At 39.9% G+C, this 25,231-nt stretch overlaps 1 long non-coding RNA gene across 2 annotated transcripts in view; it reads left to right on the forward strand.

Annotated features, from left to right (window-relative positions):
• Window positions 1–24,995, forward strand: part of LOC118154483 (uncharacterized) — a 265,856-nt gene extending 240,861 nt beyond the window's left edge. For both annotated transcript variants that reach the window (XR_013519271.1, XR_013519270.1), the window contains exons 4-6: window positions 2,569–2,602; window positions 13,436–13,506; window positions 22,325–24,995. This is a non-coding gene — a long non-coding RNA (uncharacterized LOC118154483). The remainder of the gene's footprint in view (window positions 1–2,568; window positions 2,603–13,435; window positions 13,507–22,324) is intronic.
• Window positions 24,996–25,231: the final 236 nt, after the last annotated feature.

Raw genomic sequence — 25,231 nt, forward strand, 5'->3', positions numbered from 1 at the left:
TCTCCTCTCTTCCAGGCTAAAGATGACGGGAATTGTAGCTCAAGGCTTGGGCATAAATAATGTATTTATACACACACGCATATACACACACTCACATTGGGTGGCAATCCATGCATTGCTGGCTTTCAGAGAAGTGAAGTTCCACCATTGCTCTAAGAGAAGCTGTGTCCCCTTCAGCTTCAACATTTTTCAGTGGCTTTTGCTTTAGTCTCTGTGACACTTAGTGCAGTGGTAGACAGGTCAGAGGAGCTGTGCTAATTGCTCTTCTGTGCCCATTTGCAGCCAACAGTGAAATAAACTACAGTGTATTCAGTATCTGCTTTGGGCCAGGAAGAGAGCTAGTTGTTTTACAGAAAAACTCAATCTTTAAGCTTTGCCGCAGGTTGCTATCTCTTTTGAAGAAATTGAGGTTTGGACAAGTGAGCCAGCAGGGCTAGGATCCCATCTGTAAACAATAGTAGAGGTAGGAGAGTGTGTATTCTCCAGCTTAGGGGGAATAAAATGCACTGGTGAGGAGCCACAGGAAAAGAGACGTGCAAGATGGATGCCCAGCTGTGTGAGGTGTTCTGGGTACCAAAGCTAAGATCTTCTGGGTGAAGTGAGGCAATCTCAATGGATAGTACATTAAGTGCACTTGAGGCACCAGAAGTTAAATCATGTCGTTCTCAGGAATAGGCTGTCGTGAGCAGAATCCTAGAATTACCATTAATGTAAGATAAAGTTAAGGAAAATAATTTATTCTAAAAATGGGTTTTTAAAAAATAACTTCTATTTATTATTGTTTTACTGTTTTTAAATTTGTTTTTAATTGCATGACCACAGTTAATGATAATGTGTTGTATATTTCAAAACTTCTAAGTCAATTTTTAATGGCTTTTTGATTGCATATATATGTGTATATTTAAGAATTAAAAAAATTCTTCTAAGCAAGGAGAAACACATAAAAATCACCAGCAGTTTTAACCATGTGAAGATTGACCATCTATATTTTAAGGTATATCATTATAGTTTTGAATTAAATAGCTGTGTTTTGACTACACAAAATGTATTTTTTGAAAATCTAGTGTTTTTTTCATCTGAGTCAATTTTGGTAAATTGTAATTTCTTAACTATTATTGGCATAAAATTGGTAAGAATATTCTCTCCTGGTGTTTTGCAAATCTCTCTTATCGTTATATCCCCGTTTTTGTCTTCCTGTTGTGAGTGTGTGTTTATGCACATGTGTGCACCTCTCTTAGATCTTGTTATTAGTCAGCTGTGTATACAAGGGACCCTGTTTTCCTATTTAAAGATGCCATTTGAAAACCCAAGGGTAATGTTTGTTACTTAGTCGGTCATGATTTTCTATGCCTTATCAGCTGAGCTAGGAAATGTTTTTAAGATAAAATACCTCATAAGTTCATACTCATGCTTCAATTCAAGTTCAGAACCACAGATGCTTTTCTTAACTTCATCAATAGACTAAGATTCACCCACACTGAAAATCCCCTCTATTGAAACCAATATTGTTTCTCTTCTCTTTTATCCAAAGAGGTGCACTCAACAGTCTCAAAATTACAATATAAATACTACTATTGACAGTGTTTTCTGAAAACAGGTTACAATTTTTTTCCTGGTTCCTAGGGATTATCCCACTAGGAATGAATACTCAGTAAAATTTATTTCTAGACCAGGTGCAGAGGCTCACACCTACAATCCCAGCATTTTAGGAGGCCAAGGTGGGAAGATCACCTGAGGTCAGGAGTTAGAGATCCACCTGGCCAACATGGTGAATCTCTACTAAAAATACAAAAAAATTAAGTTGAATGTGGTGGTGGGCACCTGTAATCCTAGCTACTTGGGAGGCTGAGGCAGGAGAATTGCTTGAACCCAGAAGGCGGAGGTTGCAATGAGCCCAGATCACACCACTGCACTCCAGCCTATGCAACAGAGCAAGACTCAATCTCAAAAAAAAAAAAAAAAAAAAAAAAAAAAAAAAAAAATTCTTTCTGGGAAATCATACTACCAAATTGATACCCAATTTTGCTTTCCATTTTCATAATTTTGCAAAATATTTAATGATTCTAAATTCAAGTTTACAAAAAAGGTGCATTCACAAATACCTAACTTTTCTCCCTATTACCTTCACTTGTTTCTCTACCTTCCTAGGTAGTAATTTATTAATTTTTCATCCTTTCATTTTTTTATATTGAGTAGAAAAATGTTTGTATTAATTTAAGGAAATATATATTTGTATTTTAGGTTTACTATAGGAAAACATAATTGATGAACTGTGTTCATATAAGAAAATATGTCTGAGTGTGTTTTTATTACTTCCTTTCTTAGATGGATAGTTTTATACTATCAAGTTTTTTTTCCACCTTGTTTTTCTATTTAACGATATGTTCCAGAGGTTATTTCCTCCAAGGGCCTACTGGCAATCCTTATTCCTTTTCCTGATAGCATAGTAGTCCATTTGTAATTGTGGCATGGTTTTATTGCTCGCCATTAATGAACATTGGAGAAAATTCCAGTCTTTTGTTATAAATGTGTAAACTAAATACCTGTTTCTTTTCATATTTTTGGCAGAGGATTTTTGGATATGGTCCCAGAAGAGAGACGGGTAGGTCAAAGTGTACATATCTATACAATTTTGCTAACACAATTTTGCTAGACATGACCGAATTTCCACCCATGGGGGTTATACTACTTTGCATCCCTGTCAGCAATATTTGAGAGTTCCTGTTTCCCCACGTGCCACAAAGCCTGTTGCTAGAGTTCTTAATTTTTGATAATTCCACCTACAACTTTTTTTTTGGAGACACAGTCTTGCTCTATTGCCTAGGCTAGAGTGCAGTGGCACCATCATGGCTCACTGCAGCCTCTGGCTCCTGGGTTCCAGCAATTCTCTTGCCTCAGCCTCCTGAGTAGCTGAGATTACAGGCATGCATCACCATACCCAGATAATTTTTGTATTTTTATTAGAGATGGGGTTTCAGCATATTGGCCAGCCTGGTCTCAAACTCCTGACCTCATGTGATCTGCCCACCTCAGCTTCCCAAAGTGCTGGAATTACACACATGAGCCACCAAGTACAGCCCTCAACAACATATTAATTTGTCTTTCTTTTCTAATGAGTGACTTTGAGCATCTTTTCCTAGAATTAAGAGCTCCATTATATGTATTTTTTTCTCAGTGATTCATTTCTTCAAAGCTCCCCCCACTGTTATTTATTGTCGAAACATGTCATTTGATACAGTTCTTGTGCATAGCTTGCATGTCTGCCCATAGGCAAAGGTGGGTGGAAGAGACAGTGAGTGTTTTAGGTAGAGGACTGCCATGAACATCAATGTCAAAGCAGGGCAGCCTGAGATGCGATTGGTAAGCTTCTCCACTGGACTGTCATGAAGGGCTTTCCACATTCCTAAGCTGAGCATACAGGGTCCCTGCACTCTACCCTCTGCAACTCCTCCAACCTCAGGTTCTTTATCAGCTTCATCTTCTTATACTCTAGTGTCATCTATGTAGTTACTATTAAAAATACAGTTGTGGAGGAGGGACCTGTTTCTAATTCACAGGGGCCATCAAGGCCAGCCATGGCCCTAGAATCCTTCCCTCTGTTTCATCTGAAAAACTCACCAGCTGATTTCAGCCTCTCAGATTGGTATACCCTAATTATAGAGGAAAAAACCCCAGTTCGGCAGGGATTGCTGGCAAGATGGCCCAATAGAAACACCTAGGTGCACAGCTCCCAGCACGAGTGACACAGAAGGCAGGTAATCTCCAAATTTCCAACTGAGTGGTTTCTGAAATACTAACAAGACAGAACTGCTCCTTCCCTCAAAAAAGGGTGCTAAAGCCAGGGAGCCAAGTGATCTGGCTCAGCAGGTCACACCCCAAGAAGACCTGCAAGCTAAGATCCACTGGCTTGAAATTCTTGCAGCCAGCACAGCACTCTGAGCTCTACTTGGGATGTTCAAGCTCAGTGTGGGGAGAAGCATCCATCATTGCTGAGGCTCCCATAGGTAGTTTTAACCTCCCCTGTGTAAATGAAGTCCCCAGGAAGTTTATGCAGTGACTGGGCGGAGCCCAGGGCAGCTCAGCAAGGACTCTGTAGTCACAGTGTGTCGCTAGGCAAGTCGTCTCTGAAAAAAGGGAGCAGCCCATCAGGAACTTACAAATAAAGTCCCCACCTTCCAATGACAGAGCACCTGGGAAAAGGTGATTGTGGGTACAGCTTCAGCAGATTTAAATGTCCCTGCCTGGCAGCTCTGAAGGGACCAGCAGATTTCCCAGCACAGCATTTGAGCTCTGATAAGGAACGGACCTCCACAAGTGGGTCTCTGATGCCTGTGTATCCTGACTGAGAGACATCTCCCAGCAGGGGCTGACAGACACTTCACACAGGAAAGCTCTGGCTGGCATCTGGCAGGTACCCTTCTGGGATGAAGCTACCAGAGAAAGGAACAGGCAGCAATCTCTGCTATTCTGCAGCCCCCACTGGTGATTCCCTGGCAAGCAGGGTCTGGAGTTGACCTCCAGCAAACTCCAGCAGACCTGCAGCAGAGGAGCCTGACTGTTACAAGGAAGATTAACAGAAAGAAATAGTTTCAACAGCAACAGAAGGGATGTCCACTCAGAGACCCCATCCAAAGGTCACTGACTTCAAGGATCAAAAGTATATTAATCCACAAACATGGGAAGAAACCAGCGCAACCAGCGCAACAAGGCTGAAAACTCCAAAAACCAGAATGCCTCTTCTCCTCCAAGGTTTCACAACTCCTCACCAGCAAGAGAACAAAACTGGACAAAGATGGAGTTTCACAAATTGACAGAAGCAGGCTTCAGAAAGTGAGTAATAACAAACTTCTTCAAGCTAAAGGAGCATGTTAAATGTTAACTAGAATAACCAGTGTAGAGAAGAACATGAATGACCTGATGGAACTGAAAAACACAGCACAAGAACTTTGTGAAGTATACACAAGTTTCAATAGCTGAATCAATGAAGCAGAAGAAAAGATATCAGAGATTCAAGATCAACCCATGAAATAAAGTGAGAAGGCAAGATTACAGAAACAAGAGTGAAAAGAAATGAACAAGCCTCCAAGAAATTTGGGATTATGTGAAAAGACCTAATCTACATTTGATTGGTGTACCTGAATGTGATGGGGAGAATGAAAGTGGAAAAACACTCTTCAGGATATTATTCAGGAGAACTTCCCCAGCCTAGCAAGGCAGGCCAACATCCAAATTCAGGAAATAGAGAGAACACCACAAAGATACTCCTTGAGAAGTGCAACCCCAAGACATAATTATCAGATCCACCAAGGCTGAAATTTAGAAAAAAATCCTAAGGGCAGCCAGAAAGAAAGGTTGGGTTACCCACAAAGGACAATCCATCAGACTCACAATGGATCTCTCAGCAGAAACTGTACAAGCCAGAAGAGAGTAGAGGCCAATATTCAACATCCTTAAAGAAAAGAATTTTCAACCCAGAATTTCACACCAGTGAAACTAAGCTTCCTAAGCAAAGGAGAAATAAAATCCTTTATGGACATGCACTTGCTGAGAGATTTCATCACCAGCAGGCCTGCCTATAAGAGCTCCTGAAGGAAGCACTAAACATGGAAAGAAACAACCAGTACCAGCCACTAAAAATCATACCAAATTGTAAAGATCATCAACACTATGAAGAAACTGCATTGACTAATGGGCAAAACAACCAGCTAGCATCAAAATGGCAGAAGCAAATTCACATGTAACAGTATTAACCTTAAATTTAAATGTGATAAATACCCCAATTAAAAGACACAGACTGAATACAGAGTTGGATACAGAGTTAAGACCCATCAGTGTGCTGTATTCAGGAGACCCATCTCATGTGCAAAGACACACATAGGCTCAAAATAAAGGGATGGAGGATGATTTACCAAGCAAATGGAAAGCAAAAAACTGCAGGGGCTACAATCCTAGTTTCTGATAAAGGACTTTAAATGAACAAAGATCAAAAGAGACAAAGAAGGGCATTATGTAATGGTAAAAAGATCAATACAACAAGAAGAGCTAACTATCCTAAACATATATGCACCCAATATGAGCACCCAGATACATAAAGCAAGTTCTAAATGACCTACAAAGAGACTTAGTCTCCCACACAATAATAGTGGGAGACGTTAACACCCCACTGTCAATATGAGACAGATCAATGAGACAGAAAATTAACAAGAATATTCTGAACTTGAACTCAAATCTGGAACAAGTGGACCTAATAGACATATACAGTACTCTCCACCCCAAATTCACAGAATATACATTCTTCTCAGCACCATGTTGTACTTCTTCTAAAACTGACCACATAATTGGAAGTAAATTAAGCCTCAGCAAATGCAAAAGAACAGAAACCAGTCTCTCAAGTAACAGTGCAATCAAGTTAGATCTCAGGATTAAGAAACTCACCCAAAACCGCACAACTGCATGAAAACTGAACAACCTGCTCCTCAATGACTACTGATAAATAATGAAATGAAGGCAGAAATAAAAATGTTCTTTGAAACCAATGAGAATGAAGACACAATGTACCAGAATCTCTGGGACACATTTAAAGCAGTGTGTAAAGGGAAATTTATAGCACTAAATGCCCACAAGAGAAAAAATGAGAGATCTAAAATCGACACCCTAATGTCACAATTAAAAGGACTAGAGGAGCAAGATCAAACAAATTCAAGAGCTAGCAGAAAACAAGAAATAATTAAGACCAGAGCAGAACTGAAGGAGATAGAGACACAAAAATCCCTTCAAAAAAAAAAAAAAATCAAGGAATCTAGGAGGTATTTTTTTAAAAAGATCAACAAAAGAGATAGACTGCTAGCCAGAGTAATAAATACAAAAAGAGAGAAGAATCAGATAGATGCAATAAAAAATAAAGGGAATATCACCACCAAGCCCAGAGAAATACAAACTACCACCAGAGAATACTATGAACACCTCTATGTATGTAAGCCAGAAAATCATGAAGAAATGGATAAATGGATAAATTCCTGAACACTTACAACCTCTCAAGACTAACCAGGAAGAAGTTGAATCCCAGAATAGACCAAACACAAGTTCTGAGATTGTGGCAGCAAATAGCAGCCTACCAACCAAAAAAGTCCAGGTCCAGATGGGTTTACAGCTGAATTCTACCAGACGTACAAAGAGGAGCTGGTAGCCTTCCTTATGAAACTATCTCAAACAATACAAAAAGAAGGAATTCTCCCTAACTCATTTTATGAGACCAACATCATCCTGACACCAAAGCCTGGCAGAGACACAACTACAAAAAAAATTCACTTTCGGAGGCTGAGGCAGGTGGTGGATCACAAGGTCAAGAGAGCCAGACCATCCTGGTCAACAAGGTGAAACCCCTTCTCTACTAAAAATACAAAACTTAGCTGGGCATGGTGGTGCACACCGGTAGTCCCAGCTACTCGGGAGGCTGAGGCAGGAGAATCACTTGAACCCAGGAGGCAGAGGTTGTGGTGAGCAGAAATCGCGCCATTGCACTCCAGCCTGGGTAACAAGAGTAAAACTCCATCTCAAAAATTAAAAAAAAAAGACTTTCAGACAAATTTTGGTCGCTCAAGGAGCAGAAGATTCCCAGTGGAGGAGCGCATGGGTCGCCAGTGCGACTCTTGTGGCCGGCACAGCAGTTTTGCTGGCACCTCGGCGCAGCAGCTCTTGGTGCAGAGTAAACGGGACTGGTTCCCCTTCTTACCGAGGTTTGGAGGAGCCACACAGGTCGCCAGCGCGACTTTTGTAGTTGGCGCAGTGGTTTTCCTGGCACCTCGGCGTGGCAGCTCTTGGTGCAGAGTAAACGGGATTGGTTCCCCTTCTGACCGAGGTTTGGAGCTCTGGAAAGGCAGAGTTGCCTATTACGGACTCAAGAAGGAAGCCAGACTGGAGATTCCTGGGCAGAAAAGCACCATCAGTCTTAACACCACTGTTTTGGCCGGCGCAGTGGGTTGCTCATATTTCGGCCCTGGGAATTAACTTGGATGTCCACTTTGTAATTTGAAAGTTGGTAATTACAAAGATGACAGGTGGATAAATTTACAATCATGGGAAGAAACCAGCGTAAAAAGGCTGAGAATACTCAAAATCAGAATGCCTTTCCCTCTACAGAGGATCACAGTCCCTCATTAGCAAGGGAACAAGGCTTGATGGAGAATGAGCGCATCCCATTAACAGAATCAGGCTTCAGAAGATGGATAATAAGAAACTTCTGTGAGTTAAAAGAACATGTTGTAGCCCAATGTAAAGAAACTAAGAACTTTGAAAAAAAGGTTTGATGAAATCCTAATGAGAATAGACAACTTAGAGAGGAATATAAGTGAATTAATAGAAATGAAGAATACAATACAGGAACTCTGAGAAGTATGCACAGGTTTAAACACTTGAATTGTTCAAGCAGAAGAGAGGATATCAGAGGTCGAAGTCCAACTTAATGAAATAAAACAAGAAGACAAGATTAGAGAAAAAAGGATAAAAAGGAATGAACAAAGTCTCCAAGAAATGTGGGACTATGTGAAAAGACCAAATTTATGTTTGATAGGTATACCTGAATGCCATGGAGAGAATGAGTCCAAGCTGGAAAATATTCTTCAGGATATTATTCAGGAAAATTTTCCTGAACTAGCAAAGCAGGACAATATTCAACTCCAGGTAACACAGAGAACACCACAAAGATATTCCTCAAGAAGAGCAACCCCAAGGCACATAATCGTTAGATTCACCAGGGTTGAAATGAAGGAGAAAATACTAAGGGCAGCAAGAGAGAAAGGTCAGGTTATCCACAAAGGGAAGCCTATCAGACTTACAGCAGATCTCTCAGCAGAAACTCTAGAAGCCAGAAGAGAGTGGGGGCCGAAATTCAACATCCTTAAAGAACAGAACTTTCAGCCCAGAATTTCATATCCAACTGAACTAAGCTTCACAACTGAAGGAAAAATAAAATCTTTTATGAACAAGCAAGTACTCAGAGATTTTATTACCACCAGGCCTGCTTTACAAGAGCTTCTGAAAGAAGCTACACATAGAAAGAAACAACCAGAATTAGCCTTTCTAAAAATATAACAAAAAGTAAAGAGCATCAACATAAAGAAGAATTTACACCAACGAATGGATAAAACAGCCAGTTAACATCAAATGGCAGCAATCCTAAATTTAAATCAACTAAATCCCCCAATCAAAAGATACAGCCAAAACCCAATGGTATGCTACATCCAGACCCACTTCACATGCAAGGATACACAGAGACTCAAAACAAAGGGATGGAGAAAGATTTACCAATAAAATGGAGAGCAAAAATAAACAAATAAATAAAAAGCAGGAGTTGCAATTCTCGTAGCTGATAAAATAGATTTTAAAGCAACAAAGATACAGTGGTAAAAGGATCAATGCAACAACAAGAGCTAACAATCCTAACACCCAGATACATAGAGACTTAGACTCAATGAGACAGAAAATTAATAAGGATATCAAGGACTCGAACTCAGATCTGGAACAAGTAAACTTAATAAATATTTATAGAGCTCTCTACTTTAAATACACAAAATATACATTCTTGTCAATACCACATCACACTTACTCATAGGTTTAAATGAAATATTGATTGGCCATTATTAATACCCATTTTTTTTAAAGAATAAAGCAACATTTCTGTTCTCTCTCCCTCTTCTTCCTCTTTCTTCCTCTCCTTCACTCCTTTTTTCTCTTTCCTTCTCTCAAAAAAAAAAAAAAATTTCAGGCCAATGTCCATGATAAACATTCATGTGAAAATCCTCAAATTACCAGCAAACCAAGTCCAACAGCACATCAAAAAGCTTATGCATCACAATCAAGTCAATTTCATCCCTGGGATGCAAGGCTGGTTCAACATACACAAATCTATAAATGTAATTCATCACATAAACAAAACCAAAGACAAAAACCACATGATTGTATCAACAGATGCAGAGAAGGCCTCTGACAAAATTCTACAGTCCTTTATGCTAAAAACTCTCAATAAAGTAGGTATTGATGGAATGTACCTCAAAATAATAAGAGCTATTTATGACAAACCAACATCCAAAATCATACTGAATGGGCAAAAACTGAAAGCATTCCCTTTGAAAACTGACAGATAACAAGGATGCTCTTTTTCACCATTCCTATTCAACATAGTATTGGAAGTTCTAGCTAGAGCAATGAGACAAGAAAAAAGAAATAAAGAGTATTCAATTAGGAAAGGAGGAAGTCAAATTGTCTCTATCTGTAGACAACATGATTGTAAATTTATAGAAGACTCCATCATCTCAGCCCAAAAACTTCTTAAGCTGATAAGTAACTTCAGCAAAGTCTGAGGATATAAAATCAATGTACAAAAATTATAAGCATTCCTATACACCAATAACAGACAAATGGAGAACCAAATCATAAGTGAACTCCCATTCACAATTGCTATAAAGAGAATAAAATACCTAGAAATATCACTTACTAGGATGTGAAGGACCTCTTCATGGAGAACTACAAACCACTGCTCAAGAAAATAAGAGGACACAAACAGATGGAAAAAATTCCATGCTCATGGTTATAAAGAATCAATATCATGACAGTGTGTGTGTGTGTGTGTGTGTGTGTGTGTGCATGTGCACGCTACTCAAGAGACTTTCTAATCCTTATGCATAGGAAGCAGGAATGAGCACTACATTTAAACCCATGAAGCATCTAACACATAATTATTCACTGTGCTAACCATGCTGCTGATTAGTTCCTTAGAATTTATTTATCGTTTAACTGAAAGCCTGTGTGCAACCGTATCTCTTTTCCTCCTCATCCTTCAGCACCTGGCAATGATCATTTTACGCTCTTTCCCTGAGTTAAACATTTTTAGGCTCCTCATATTTGTGATATCATCTAATATTTGTCTTTCTGTGCCTGGCTTATTTCATTTAGCATAATGCCCTTTAAGTTCATCTGTGTTTCTGCAAATACTTGAAATTTGCTAAAGGTAATCAACTTTTATTTTTCTTAACATGCACACAGACACACACACACACATACACACACACACACACACACACACAGAGTATGTCAGGTGATATGCTAATTCACTTGATTTGGGAATCATTACACAATATATACTTACAGCAAATTACCACATTGTATACTTGAAGTATTTACAATCGTTTGTCAATTATACTTCAATAAAGCTGGGAAACATTAAAGGACACATGAAAAAGTAAGGAACAACATTCTGTAAAACCTAGGAGGAAAGAATTTATTCCTTATCGAAAATTTGCCACAAAGGGAAGATAAAGTGGAGATAGAAGATTTTTTTCAAAAAGAATACAAGTAAAAACTGTTTCAGCTTGTAAACCCAGCACTTTGGGAGGCCAAGGCAGGTGGATCACGAGGTCAAGAGATCGAGACTATCCTGGTCAACATGGTGAATCCCCGTCTCTACTAAAAAATACAAAAAATTAGCTGGGCATGGTGGCGCGTGCCTGTAATCCCAGCTGCTCAGGAGGCTGAGGCAGGAGAATTGCTTGAACCCAGGAGGCGGAGGTTGTGGTGAGCCGAGATCGCGCCATTGCACTCCAGCCTGAGTAACAAGAGCGAAATTCCATCTCAAAAAAACCCCAAAAAACAAAAAAACAACTGTTTCAAAAATTCTATCACTTAAGAGTATAAATCCATATTTTGTTTTTTCAAAACAGAAATGCCCTGTGTTTCGTTCAAGTTGCAACCTATATGTTCCTCAATTATCAGATTTATTTTTCTGCTAATTAATCTGCACAAGACACCTAGAAGTTAAATACGACTACTTTAATCTACCCTCTCAGTTTGTCTCGGGGTTTGGAAAACACTGAGGGGGCTTTGGAAAGACTGCAAGTACCAGTGGGTAAACAAAGACATCACAAGTTTTCATCCTGCCATGCTTCTCCTCCCAGTGCTCACTAACACAATGACACTGGCCACATTAATTCCTAACGTGGATTCTGAATGACCTGGGTATCACGTGGATGACCTTACCAATCTCTGCTGTTTTTATTAAAGCCATATTTCATAAAATGTGTAAACATAGTATTAAAGGGAGAGAAAACCAACCAGTTTCCTGGTATTTTGTATTATTTTGCATAGCACTGTAAGGAAATTAATTGGCCACTTGCAATACTGGAAGGCACTCCCTGAAGTGAACCTCCTCTGTTTGCAGTCTTTGTCCAGGCCCCTAGCCGTGCACTCCACATCTGGTTCATTTTAAAGTGTGTTGTGCGTGTTAGTGTAGGATGAGTGAGCAGGGACCACAGCTTACTGAAATACTAGAGCTCTAAGGTGCCTCTGAATTGCCCAGCTATCTACAGGTCTTTAGTACTAGAGAGGCAACCAGGAAATTGAGTTAATATTTATTACTCGATCCCACTACTCGAATGACCTCACCACAAATGTGGACTCCAGAGCTAAATCCCTAGAAAATCAAAATTCAGGATTGACTTGGGTTTACTATGACTATGATTTGTATGTTTGTACATGCAATATACATAGGCCTCATAGAGATCAGAGCTAAAACTCAAGTGGCAATCAGTTGACACAGTAGGAAAGAATTGCTAGCAAATTTGCACGTGTGGTTTTGATTAAAACTTCTATTTCCAAAGATAATTGTTTCCTTAAATGATAGTCACAGTGACTTAATATAGCTATAACTTTTTTTTTTAGTAAAAATGTTGGAATTTCTGTAAGTGTATTTGAAAGTATGAAATTTTAAATACTAAGGCCAGTATTTTTGAGTGCCAACACTGCCATTTGTGGTAACTTATTTATAATAAATGTTGATAAAAGACTTGTAAATAAAACCAGACATATATATTTTTAAATTGTTTTCCAATGTGGTCAAATACCAGCATTAAAAAGATTGTATCATAGTTAATTTATTTAGACAGATTCCATATAACTGGGAAAAAAGAAATTTCTAATATTATAATGGCAAAATAGAGAAATGTAGTATTTCATAAATTATATAAATTAGTACAACCTTTATGCAGGACAGTTTGAGACCGTTTCAAATGCTTTCACTCTGGAAATACTCTCTCAGCAATTTTTTTTGAAATACAGCTTAAAATGTTAATGAGTAGGAAAGAAGTTTCAGATGCATAAGAATCAATAATAGCCATTTGTTGGATATTTTTAAAAACCTTTTTCTGATGTGAATTTTTAGACCATTACACACATCCTTAAAGAAGCCTCAACATGTCCTGGATTTAGAATTGCTAAGTTGATAGCTGTCCCCATGTTTAAGACTTTTAAAAATATGCTGTCTTACCCTTCATAATTTGTTGTGTCCAGTTACACACCGGCCAGCAGTTATAAAATCTATTTTCCAAAACGGCTAATGGTCACCTTCATTTTGGAAGTTTTACAACCATATCTATCATTCCTCTAGGATTTGCATTTAAGGGTTGTCTTCTGGTGGATAAGCTACAAAATTATTCTGCCTGCTTGAGTGTTTAACAGGTAAGGTATCATATCTCCTAATTAAGTTTTAATAAAACAGGACTAAGAGAAGAATTAACAACAGCCTAATGTATTATGCTAAAAATGTGAACACAACATAAATATATACCAGCATGGATTTGCTAAATACACACACAGACTATACATTAGTAAGGTTTTTTCTGGTTGATTGTTTATAGCCTTTTTATACATTTTTTTGTTCTCTAATTTTAAAATGTACGTGCATTATGTTTTTAATTAGAAAAAGAAAGGTCTTCCACTATGAAAAATAGCATCATCTGAAATTCTTTTAGGTAACTATTTCAGACAGTAGATAATTCGTGGGTTTTCATTTAAATTGTCATTCAAGAAATGCTTGATCTTGTCATTGTGGATTGCCAAAGGAAGACTCAGAGACAGAAACATTTATAAAGGAAATGAGTATAAGGGAGTCAGACTCCATAAGGACTGGATCACCACATTAAAAAAAATGCAATCAGAAATGAAAGGAGAAAAAAGCAAATATACCAAGGTTGCCAAGTAACATTTGTCTGTTCAAGGCAAAAACAACAGTTTTCTAACACTATTACATTTACAAATGTCAAGACATACTTTCTGATGTCAGCACAGCAAAGATCAAAACTATAAATGCTTTTTTACAGGAGTTCAGATGTGTGGGAATGAGTGAAGCTTTTATGTGAGGTCCATACCAAGTCAGGATGCACCTGCTGTACCTAGCTTATCTCAGGAACAAAGCCTGTGGTCTACCTATGGTTTGTGAGGGTCTTAGTCACATTGGAAGTGGTACCAGTATCATTTTTTTGCTTCTATAGTTCCCTCTCCTGCCATCAAATGTGGATTTGGCCACATAAGCCACTAACAAATTTTCTGACTTTTGTGTCAATATCCTGCCATCAAATGTGGATTTGGCCACATGAGCCACTAATAAATTTTCTGACTTTTGTGTCTTTAATTTGGTGCTGTTTTAAAAATAGTTTATGTATGTTGTAATCAACATAAGAGAGGTTGATTACTTACTTTATTTGTATAATAAAGTATGAATATATGATTTAAACTGAAACATTAGTTTCTGACTGGAAGTTTAAAAAAACCCAGGGTTTATAAATTACTTTGATGTGTTAGAAGTATCTTATGGGCCTTATTAGCTCTGTTGAGATTAAAAACCAAGAACCATCTTAGAAACCTCTGGAGGTTACACCTGTCATACATCTAAGCTCATAGAATGTCCTTCCTATTTATTTTCTGGGCTTGGAGGTAATGACATTCTTTATCTTCTTAAGTAAATTTCATAAGCCTAGAGCTAGTATCAGACTTTGTAGATACCATTTTTTACATGTGAAGCATATTGCTTATTTCTTAATAGCAAGTATGTACAACCTAGTTAAATGAGCTTTTGGGCTTGCTTATATTTTATGAATCACATGTACCCAACCTTATATTCTGATAGGAAAGAGAGTAAGTTGTTACAGGTTACACTCAATTGGGTTTTGTCTCAGTTGAGCCTCCAGGAATAACTAAAAAAGGAAGACTCAGAGACAGAAACTTTAAGACATCACTGCCAGCAAGAGAGACAGAATTTTCTAAGACTGAAAGCCTCCATTACCAACTAAAAAAAAACAAGTATTTAAAGAAAACAAAAAGTGGAATTCCCAAGGTTTTAAAATTTATATTAGTCTCTTCATAGTGGAAAAACAGCAACTATATTACATGATGATTACAGCTCACTTAATGGGAAATATCCAAAGGTTTATTATTTGTGGGAATAGAGCCAGTCAGTGTGACCGTTTTATTTTTGGTTTAGCTCAGAGTTCTCAGAGTGCAACATGTTTTTAAACTTTTTTTCCTAACCGTGGTGTGTGAAGTGTTTAGTAAGATTAGAAACAGGGTGAAGAAGTATCAGTCTCTTCTTCTAGAGTAAAAAACGATTGCCATGAGTTCCTTAAATACATGATAAGCATCTTGGAGGTGGCAGGCAGACTTTAAGCACAAATCACACACAATTTTCTCCATTTGCACTGCAGGGAACATTTTTCTATCTCAGTACTAACCATGTAATCTCCTGAAATGTACCTTCCTGCTAGGCATGAAAGATGCCTTTCAAACCTCCCAGGATTTATTCCGAACTCAATTGAGGTAAGTCACGGCACTAAGAAAAAAAAAAAAAAAAAAGAGGTTTATTCCCTGCTCCCTTTAGAGAAAATCTGCCCAAAGAACAGTCCTCTTTTTTTATTTTTGTTGCCTTTGCTGATGTACACAGTAAACACCACAGTGTGGTGGTGAAGAGAACCAACTGCATAGGAGATGGCTGGGTTTTCCCCTGGGAAAAGCCCCAGGAGGATCTGGATCTGCCTTCAGGGGGTCTTGCCTTGCCTTGGCCAGTGCCACAGAGGCTGAGGAACCCTCTCACATGTGTCAATGTGGCTCCAGCACATGGCCAGTAAACAACGTAATATTTTGAGATAGATCATACCCTTTTAGATTTCAGTTATTTTATAACTTTGGAGGAAACATGAAACTGTCTCCTAGATATTAGCTTTATGTACGGCACATTTTTTTCCTTAATAAAACAAAGTCTACTTTTTAAAAAGATTTCTAAGTAGCTGTTCATTTGTCCTTTTAATTTTGCTTTCATGGGGAAAAAATGTTGAGTAAATTTCTTGAAGCCTGATGATCCACATAAAGAGAAACCTAGACAGACATTTTAAAGCATCTCTATTATCTTACTTCTTCATTTGAATGGACATTAAAGATTATGTATAATGTAGGTCTCTCCTTTGTTCAGTCTCCTTTCTGACAACATTAAGTTTCGAATATGATATACCATTAAGAGCACTTCTTATGATTAGGAGCTTTTAAATTTAAAGGTTGCTAATGTAGACTACACTGTTTCAGCCTCTTGAACCCTCCATTCTGGCCAGTGGTTTTATATCCAGGTCCTTCTTAAATTTGTCACCTGGTTTGTTTTTTGGTACTTCTTAGTTATCTGAATGTCAGTATCAAAGCTGATTTAAGTCTGTCTCTTCCAAGAAACCATTGCTGACTGCTCTGCCCAAGCCTGGCTTCTTCATTTAAGACTCATTTGAGCATCTACCATGTACTGAGAATTGTGTATTGTGCAAGGCATAAGGAAATATATAGACATGTCTCTGACTTCATGAAGCTCTTGGTATAGGAAGCATGACAACCTGAAATTCTCAATAAAATGTCAGATAGGAAATGAAAGATGGAAGTCTCCATTTATACACTGAAACTCAGATTTTTTTTTTTTTTTCTTTGAGACTGTCTTGCTCTGTCACCTAGCCTAAAATGCAGTGGCACTATCTCTGCTCACTGTAGCCTCTGCCTCTCAGGTTCAAGCAATTCTCCTGCCTCAGCCTCCTGAGTAGCTGGGATTATAGGCACATGCCACCACACCTGGCTAATTTTTGAGGGTTTCACCGTGTTGGTTAGGGTGGTCTCAATCTCCTGACCTCATCACGCATCCGCCTCGGTCTCCCAAAGTGTTGGGATTATAGGCATGAGCCACTGCGCTTGGCTCAAATTCAGATTTTCTTTTAAGTTCATTAATATCTGCATGTGAGCCCATGCACATCTTGATCTTGTGATTCTCTGGGGCGAAAAGAATACAAAATGGCAAGCACAAGGCGAGGCAGAGGTCTTGAGGGTTAAGCATTTTTGACTTCCTGGTAAATCTTCCTGTGTCTGAGTTTGATCCTCCTGTCAAGCCTCCAGCATGTATGTTCTTAAATAAGACAACTTGATCTATCCCTTTCTGGTTTATTTCATCTGATGAGCAGATTATCCAGAGACCCAAAATGATTAACTCAGCCTCTGTCCAGTTCTACTTTTGGTCACTTGTAGTAAATACTCAATCTTCAAGAGTTTCTTCAGCGTTCATGCCCTTTCCACTAGGGTGATCCAAGTTCTGAACGTCGTAAGAGAGAGCTGGTGTGTTTTACCCCCTCTCCTCTCCATTTCTGGCTCTCAACCTTTATCTGGGTTCTATCTGCTGATGTGGAGTTGGGCATTCTGTAAGCAACTTCTACTAATAGCAGATGGTCTTGCTCTACTGCCTTTGGTTGCAAGGTCCCCGTGCTCTATGGTAGTGTTCCAACTCAAGTTCCCTTTCAGTCCATAACCTGCTTAGCCCTTCTGTGTCTTTCTGGGGTCCCGGTAACGCTGGATGACTTTTTCTCTATTACAGAGAAGCAAGCAGGACATTATATTGCCATTCCAAGCTGACCAGCCCAAGAAACTTCCCCTTAGCCATTGCCACATTTCTCCTGGGTACATTGTTGGAGGTGGAACCATGCCTTTTCTGGAAGTCTCTCTGCCACCACTGACAGCCCATGCCCAAAGAAGGAGATAAGGCCCTTCCCTGCTATTCTTGAATTCTAGAGAAGAAACCAGCACACTCCATTTAGAACCATTCCCCTCTTCCCTCTCTCTCTGACTCTGGGTCTCCCACTGAGTGCCATGAAGAGCTTTCACCAATGTGGAGAAACTTGTCTAACTGATCATTTGTTTCATTCATTCATTTGGATTTAACAAGTTACTTTGTTCCAGTTTGCTAGGCTTGGCTCCTGATCTAAAACAGTCAGCCATAGAGGCCCTAAGAAAACCCATTCCTCCCTCAACAAAGCTAAGTATTTGCAAATAAGTGCTCATCTTGGATTGTTATATATGTCTTGTGTCAATTTATTCTCTTGACGACAAAGAACTGAAAAAGATCCCTGACTAGTAAACAGGAGAGGAGAAATGAATGAATTTGTAAACCATAAATAAAGCCCTCTGAAACAGACTCACTGAGGTAAATATTAGGGTCACTAGGTCTAAAGAGCAGCTGCAGGAAGGGGTGAATAAAACTACAGGGCTTCAGAAGGCAGGGCAAACTTCATACTTGGAGGCAAAGGAACAAATCAAGGACACTAGTTCTCAAGAGACCACTAAATTATCCCCCAAATGTAATACTTTTCAGGCCGTACAAAACAATAAAGCATGCTTCATAAACATCTCACTGCAGTGATCACTAACCTTCATATGCTAATTTTCTATAAATAACAAAACCTACTACATTCTAAAGAACTTTGAAAATGTTGGCCTTTGGCTGGGATTATGGCTGCAACATGGCCTAAGATCTCTGAAACTTTTTCACTTTTTGAAGAAATAACGTAGAATGAATTGGCAGTCAGAAAAAAAAAAAAGAAAAACAGTTGCAAAATCAGATAAAGCAGTCCTCAGAGCTCATGCTAGAATTCCATGCTGTGGGTTCACACCATTGCACTGCTCCTTCAACCGCTCCCCGCCAGCTATTACCTGAGGAATTAACGATTTAGACCCCAAAGCTAATTGAAATCAATACTTAATGTTTCTTCTCATATCTCCAAATTAATTATAAAATAATGTATGTTCACACTGATGCTAGACTCTATAGATTTCTATCTAAAATTTACCTCCAGGGGCAGCTTTTCAACAGGAAGTCAGCTGTGTGTAGTTTGTCATGTCATCCCTTTCCTCATTCACCCTTCTTAGTTTTCTCCCCTCAAAATGTTGTGTCAAGGGCAATGTTAATATCAGGGCGATGAATTAGCTGTACTTGAGATAAAGAGAGCAGCTTGGAGAGGTGTGCTAGCGAGCACCAGGAGGTCAACAGGAAGTTGAAGGCCACGTGTGCGGAGGGAAGACACCTGCCTCTACAAGGAGCTGCAGTGCCAAGCTGCATCTTTCTCTGGCAGTGTTAGCTGGGGAGCTCCCCTCAAATCAGCAAAAGGCAATAGATCAAGTGTGAACTGGAGTCAGTGGCTTTGGTTCTGTCCCCTTGGTGAGACCTGTGGCTTCCAAGCAGCAGAAGACCTCTGCTTGTCCTCTCAGTGCCTTCATATGTGCTAACTTTCACATGGCAATCACAAAATGCTTTTTAGATGGATCATTAGCAAGACAACGGATACACGGGGACACTCAACAGCCATCCAGTTTGTAGGCTTTTTGCTTGCTTTTCCGGTACAGGAACACTACAGTAACTTTGATTCGGCACTCCTCACGCCATGGACAAGTAGTAATGCAGAGAAGAAATAAGAATAAAATGTCACAGTGGGGTTTTCTTGTAGGAGGATAGGAATTTGAAGTTGAGATAAAGTCTCTGCCTCTTCAGATCCAGCTAAGTAGCTGGAAGTTACTAAAAGATTGGACTGAAGGGGTTGAGAATAGTGGGGAACATACGAAAAATGATGCCTGACAACAGGGCTCTGTTAGCTTGGGCAGACAGTCTCCCTAGCGATCGTTCCTCACTACTGAGAATCGAAGAGGCACTTTTCCCCTGCCTTCAGTTCCATAGTCCCTCATCTCTCAGATTTGCATTCTTTAATGCAACAGAAGTTATTGTGCAAGTATACATGCCAGACCCTAGAAAAACGGAAATAAGTATGAGATCATCCCCACCCTCGGACGAGCGTAAGGATCCCTCTGGCTTCGTCAGAGGAGAGATGAACTTGGTTAAATGAGTGTGTTGGAACAGATCCATAGCTGCTTAGAAGGAGGCTGGTGCTGGGTGTGGGGCTGGCCCAGTCATCACAACCAGGGTCATCAGCAGGCATAGGGAATATGTGACTTGTATCAGGGTAGAGCCCAGGGGCCAGAATACAGATAAGACCAGCAGCCAGGGATCCCTTGGTGAACAGTAGGGTTCCTGAACATGAGTGAAGGCATCCTGGGATTTGGCTTCAAAGAGATATGTGTAGGAATCCCAGTTCTGCCTCTGACTAGCAAACCAACTTTGAACTAGAGTATGCAAGGATTTAGGAGAGGAGAAGAAACTGTGCAGTATTGGAAGGTTCTGGAAAACAAAGGGTAGAGAGCAGCTGGACTCAGGGTATCTCTCTATTAGGCTCTTGTTTTCACCTCTCAGACCTGCTTTCTCCACAAGGGGGAAAAGGTGGCGACAGCAGTTTCTGTTCCTTCTTCCTGAGAGCCCGCAGTACCCTAGATTGCTCAGCAATAGCCTGAGATTGATTCTTTTTGACCCCAAGTTCAAAACTCCAGGGATTTCTCTGATTTGAATCATTGCCCATTCTTGGGACAATCAAGAATATCCCATTTATATAAAAAGGTTAGAGTAGAGGAAGGAACATTTCCCAGAAGAGTCTTCTGCACAAACAAAACCAGAGTGTTGACATATAGTTATGGCCAATGGTGGTTTGATGGTCCAGGGCCCTGGATGACTCCTCTGCAGGAGCATCTTCAGGGATCTAGAAAAGCCACATGGACAAGAAGTTGAAAATGTTGAGTGACTACTTTATGCCAAGTACTTTACATATTATTATGTAAAGTAATTCTTGGAGGTAAGTAGTATTACTCACATTTTATACATCATTGAGAAACTCAGAATGGCTCATTGACTTATAGCAATCACATGGTGGGTAGGTTCACCTGGCTCCAAATTTTAGGCTCTGCCTGCCCAGAGGCCAAGGGTCTTCCCTCATTGTTGTAGTATTCACCTCATTTGATTTCATGAAGGCAGTGTTTGTTAGCATAGCTCTGAATGACAAGAAAAATCATAGGCTGTAAATGTGGTTTTACCCCTCCCTCTTCTCTGCATTAGGAGTTAGCCTTTCTCACCACCTGAAAAATAAGAGAGAGCAGTGCTTCGCTTGCTCCATTTCATACAGGTTTTGGAATTCTAACTTTGCTCATTCACAAAATCAAACACTTCTCATGTTCTGGAATAATGAAATTTATGTTAAGCCCATGACCTTAGTGAGTCATGGAAGGGAGAGAGTGGAACTGGAGTCAGAATGATGGGGTCTCCTCTGCCACACTGCAGCTCTGGAGCAGTGGGTCATGAATGGAATGTCTCTGAACCTCAGCGTTCTAACTAATAGAATGCAAATAAATGAAACATCATGCATTGTTTTGCATTTTTCTTCAGACTTGTGATCTTTTGTATGACATTAAGTTTTACAAAGTTCTATTTGTATAGCATTAAATAGCCTTTGCTGTGTTGCATATGACATGAAGCACAGGGTCCTCAATTTAAAAAGAAACCAGTCTGAGGGGTGTGATGGTAGGTGGCCTCATCAGTTTTCAGCGGACATTGAGTATGCAAAATCTTTTTATGCCCTGTTGCTAGGAAAACCAAAGAGTAAATCTGAAGCAAACAGTATAGAACCAGAAATGCAAAGGTCATTGCTAGCTGTCTGGAGATGGGACGTTAAAAATTAGAAATGAGGATCACCGAATTGACATCTGTGAATGTTGCCAGGAACTAAACGGTCACCCTAGATCAGTGTCCCTTTAAAAATGGTACCTGTAATATCCAACTGGAATAAAGAACAACGTGGCCAGACAATTTAATTTTACCAAAATTGGCCTTGCTTTGGAAAGACATGGAAATGTTTTATCCAAACAAAGTATCTTTTCAATTTCCAAGGCACTGGAAGAATAATTACACAACCATTTTAAGGAGGCTGGTTGCAGTGGGGAGAATTATTTTCTCCGTACAGCTTTTTGCTGTCATGGCTTTACTTGCCAACTGGGAAATCTAGGATTCCGGGGTTAATTTCCAAGAGGGAAAATCGTAGAGAAGGGTATGGAGTCCACAGGGATTGAATTCAGACATACTGCCTGTAAATGTAGCTGGGCTCCTAGATTCCTAGTTTGCGACATGGGGCGAGTCCAAACTTCAACGTTTTTATAGCTAAAAATAAGGATACAAATGGCAACCTTCAGTGCTGACCAAATAGGATAACATAGCAAAAGAGCACATTTATGAAGCATTTCTTGTTGTCTAGTATGATTTTAAGTACTTTACTTTCATTTACAGGTGAGGAATAAGAAAGGTGACTTCCCAAGGTCACACAGCTGAGGAACACCGGCTCCATACACTCACACAGCCTGCTGCCATGTCCTCTACACGCCCTTTCTGAGGCACATTCATCCAAGGAATGAACAAGGTCCTGAACAGCACTGAATATGTGACATTTGTCTTCCTGAAAGATTACCTGTAAATGACCCATGTAAAGTGTTTAGCTGTGCCTGGTCCATAGAAGGCACAGACATACAAGGAGGCAGTGGAAGCCAGTTCTCTAGCTCCTTTCTCTCACAATAAAAAGGAATAATCATCTTTAAACATCCACAAGTTCTTTCTCAGTCTTGGAAAAGGCCTTCCAACAGGCCAGCAAGAGGAAACCACAAATCCTCCACATCGAGCAAGAAACATCCACTTCATAAAGGTAGACTCAATTTCAACTTTGAAGTATAGAAAGTGGGGTATGAGAAGTCAACGTAAGCCAACGAGGAGGGCTCCCAGAGAGCAGCACGCTGGGTGCTTGGGCGGCAGGGCCAGGGATAGGCACAAAAACAGCCACAGCTCAGCTGCAGCCAGGGAGGCCGCTGGCCCGGTTAGATCAGATCCCACTGCAGGCGATACCGTGTCTCCAAGACACAAAGCCAGGCAGCGTGGGAACCCACTAGTGGCTGCACATCTGGAAAGCAGAGCCCCGGGATGAATTATGCATGGATGACCTCACACTTGCCTAGCAATGTCTGTTTATTCACAGTAGAAGAGCAGAAAGAAGAAAACCTGTTTCACACCTGGCATTTAATTTAGAAAGGATTGCTTCTCTGGCTGAAGAAAAAGGCATCTGAACCGTACGGGTGTTGCTCTGCACTGGGGTTCCCGCAGCCAGCATGTCGTGTGTCTGATGAAACCTGGAGCGTTGTTTTTTAACGCAATCTGTAAGATAATGTGTGCGCGCGCACAGTCGTAGGGGGTGGCGAGTCTCCTGACGTGTGCACATAGGCCCTCCTGTGGGTGGAAGCACCAGACGTCACCCACGTGGCGGGGACCCAAGCATAATCAGCCCAATCTCTAAGTTGCCCCTCTTTTTGGCTTAGCTCCCTAAAAGTCACCAGGAACCAATCCGGGCGCTGTGGCTCCCAGCACTTTGGGAAGCTGAGGTGGGCAGATCCCGAGGTGGAGAGATCGAGACCAGCTTGTCCAACATAGTGAAATCCCACCTCTACTACAAATATAAAAATTAGCTGGGCATGGTGGTGCACACCTGTAGTCCCAGCTACTCAGGAGGCTGAAGCAGGAGAATAGCTTGAACCTGGGAGGTGGAGGTTACAGTGAGCCAAGAGCCAAAATCGCACCACTGCACTCCAGCCTGTGTGACAGAGCAAGACTCCATCTCAAAAGAAAAAACAAAAAGTCACTAGGAACCATGCTGTAGAGCTGAGGTCCACATCCTCAGGGAGCTCCCCCAACCACACCTTTTATTGTATATGGAATTCATCCTACTTCGGGTTTGCTAAGTGTAAAAAGTCCAAGGAGAAACCAATCCATTCTATTGGCTCTGAAACAACAGGTGACCATGTAAGGCAGTGGAAGCATCTCACTGAGACTGCTTTAGAGATTGTTGAATTAAGATTTTCCTGCTACTACAGAACTTTTTTGTCCTCCAATCAAGTCCCATCTCTTGGAAAGCAAATTGGAAATGTCCCTTGGCATATGTAGTGCTCTGTGTTTTCAAGTTGTTTAAAGATGTTCTTTTGTTTTTTCAAAATTATTTGATACATCATTAGTGTACATATTTATGGGGTTAAATCTAAGTTTTCGATAGTTATCTACATTGTATAATGGGTCTAATCAGGATTGTTAGTATATCTATGACCTCATGCACTTATTTCTTTGTGGTCAGAATATTTGTAAGCCTCTCTTCTAGCTATTTCGTAATATAGCAAAGATACTTTTAATTAAACTGTATAGCTGTTTGCTGCACTGATGTTCTCTGAGAGAGACAGGACACTTGTGTATCATGTGAAAAGGTATTTTCCAGAGCCAGAAAGTCTGGGAAGTAGCTTATTGAATAAAGATTCGACATTTCCGAAGATTTATTAAAGTATTGGTTTCAAATCAGTGCTTTCTCTTATGCCTACAGAAAAGTATCCAGAACAAAATGGAATAAAACAAAAATAAAAATAGAAATTCTTTTTGTTTATTCATAGGACAGGCACTGGCTAAGTTGTGCTTCCTTAGATAACCCTCTTTAGGGTATATACCTCAAAGAGTAATAGATTTAGCAAATACTCCAGTCTGTAGTAGTCTTACAGACCTGTTGACTCTCTCGTTTGGCATTCTTTCCTTGTACTGCTTACAAAATGTATAATAATTGTGTGTGTGTAAATATATACATATTTATGTATATTTATTTATGGGATACTATATGATGCTTTGATAAATGTATGCATGTAAAATATTTAAACCAAGCTAATTAACATGTCACCTCACTTACGTATGGTAAGAACATTTAAAATCTATCCTTTTAGCAATTTTGAAATATACATAATTATAAACCATAGTCACTATGCAATGCAGCCAATCACTAAAACTTATTCCTCCTGGCTAACAGATACTTTCAGCTGACAAGACCTACTTTTGTCGCAATGGCTAAGAATGTATTCATATAAATAAAATACTCTGTAGTAGCTACTATCTTCTAAGCCCCCTGTTTTACCAGGAAATACCCAGGCAGCAGGGCAGGTAACCCTGCCTGCCTCCACTGCTGGTAGCCAGGTGGGCAATGCCTGCTAGAGTTTCCACCTCAGCAATTCCTTTTCTGTCTAAACTCAGCCAGTGGGCCCAATCCCTTTATGTTCTGAGAAGCACCTAGATGGCAGGACAGGTGACCCCACCCACACCTGCTGCTGGTAGCCAGAGGGCAATGCC

The sequence above is a fragment of the Callithrix jacchus genome, chromosome 6 (assembly GCF_049354715.1).
Source record: "Callithrix jacchus isolate 240 chromosome 6, calJac240_pri, whole genome shotgun sequence".
Classification (NCBI taxonomy): domain Eukaryota; kingdom Metazoa; phylum Chordata; class Mammalia; order Primates; family Cebidae; genus Callithrix; species Callithrix jacchus.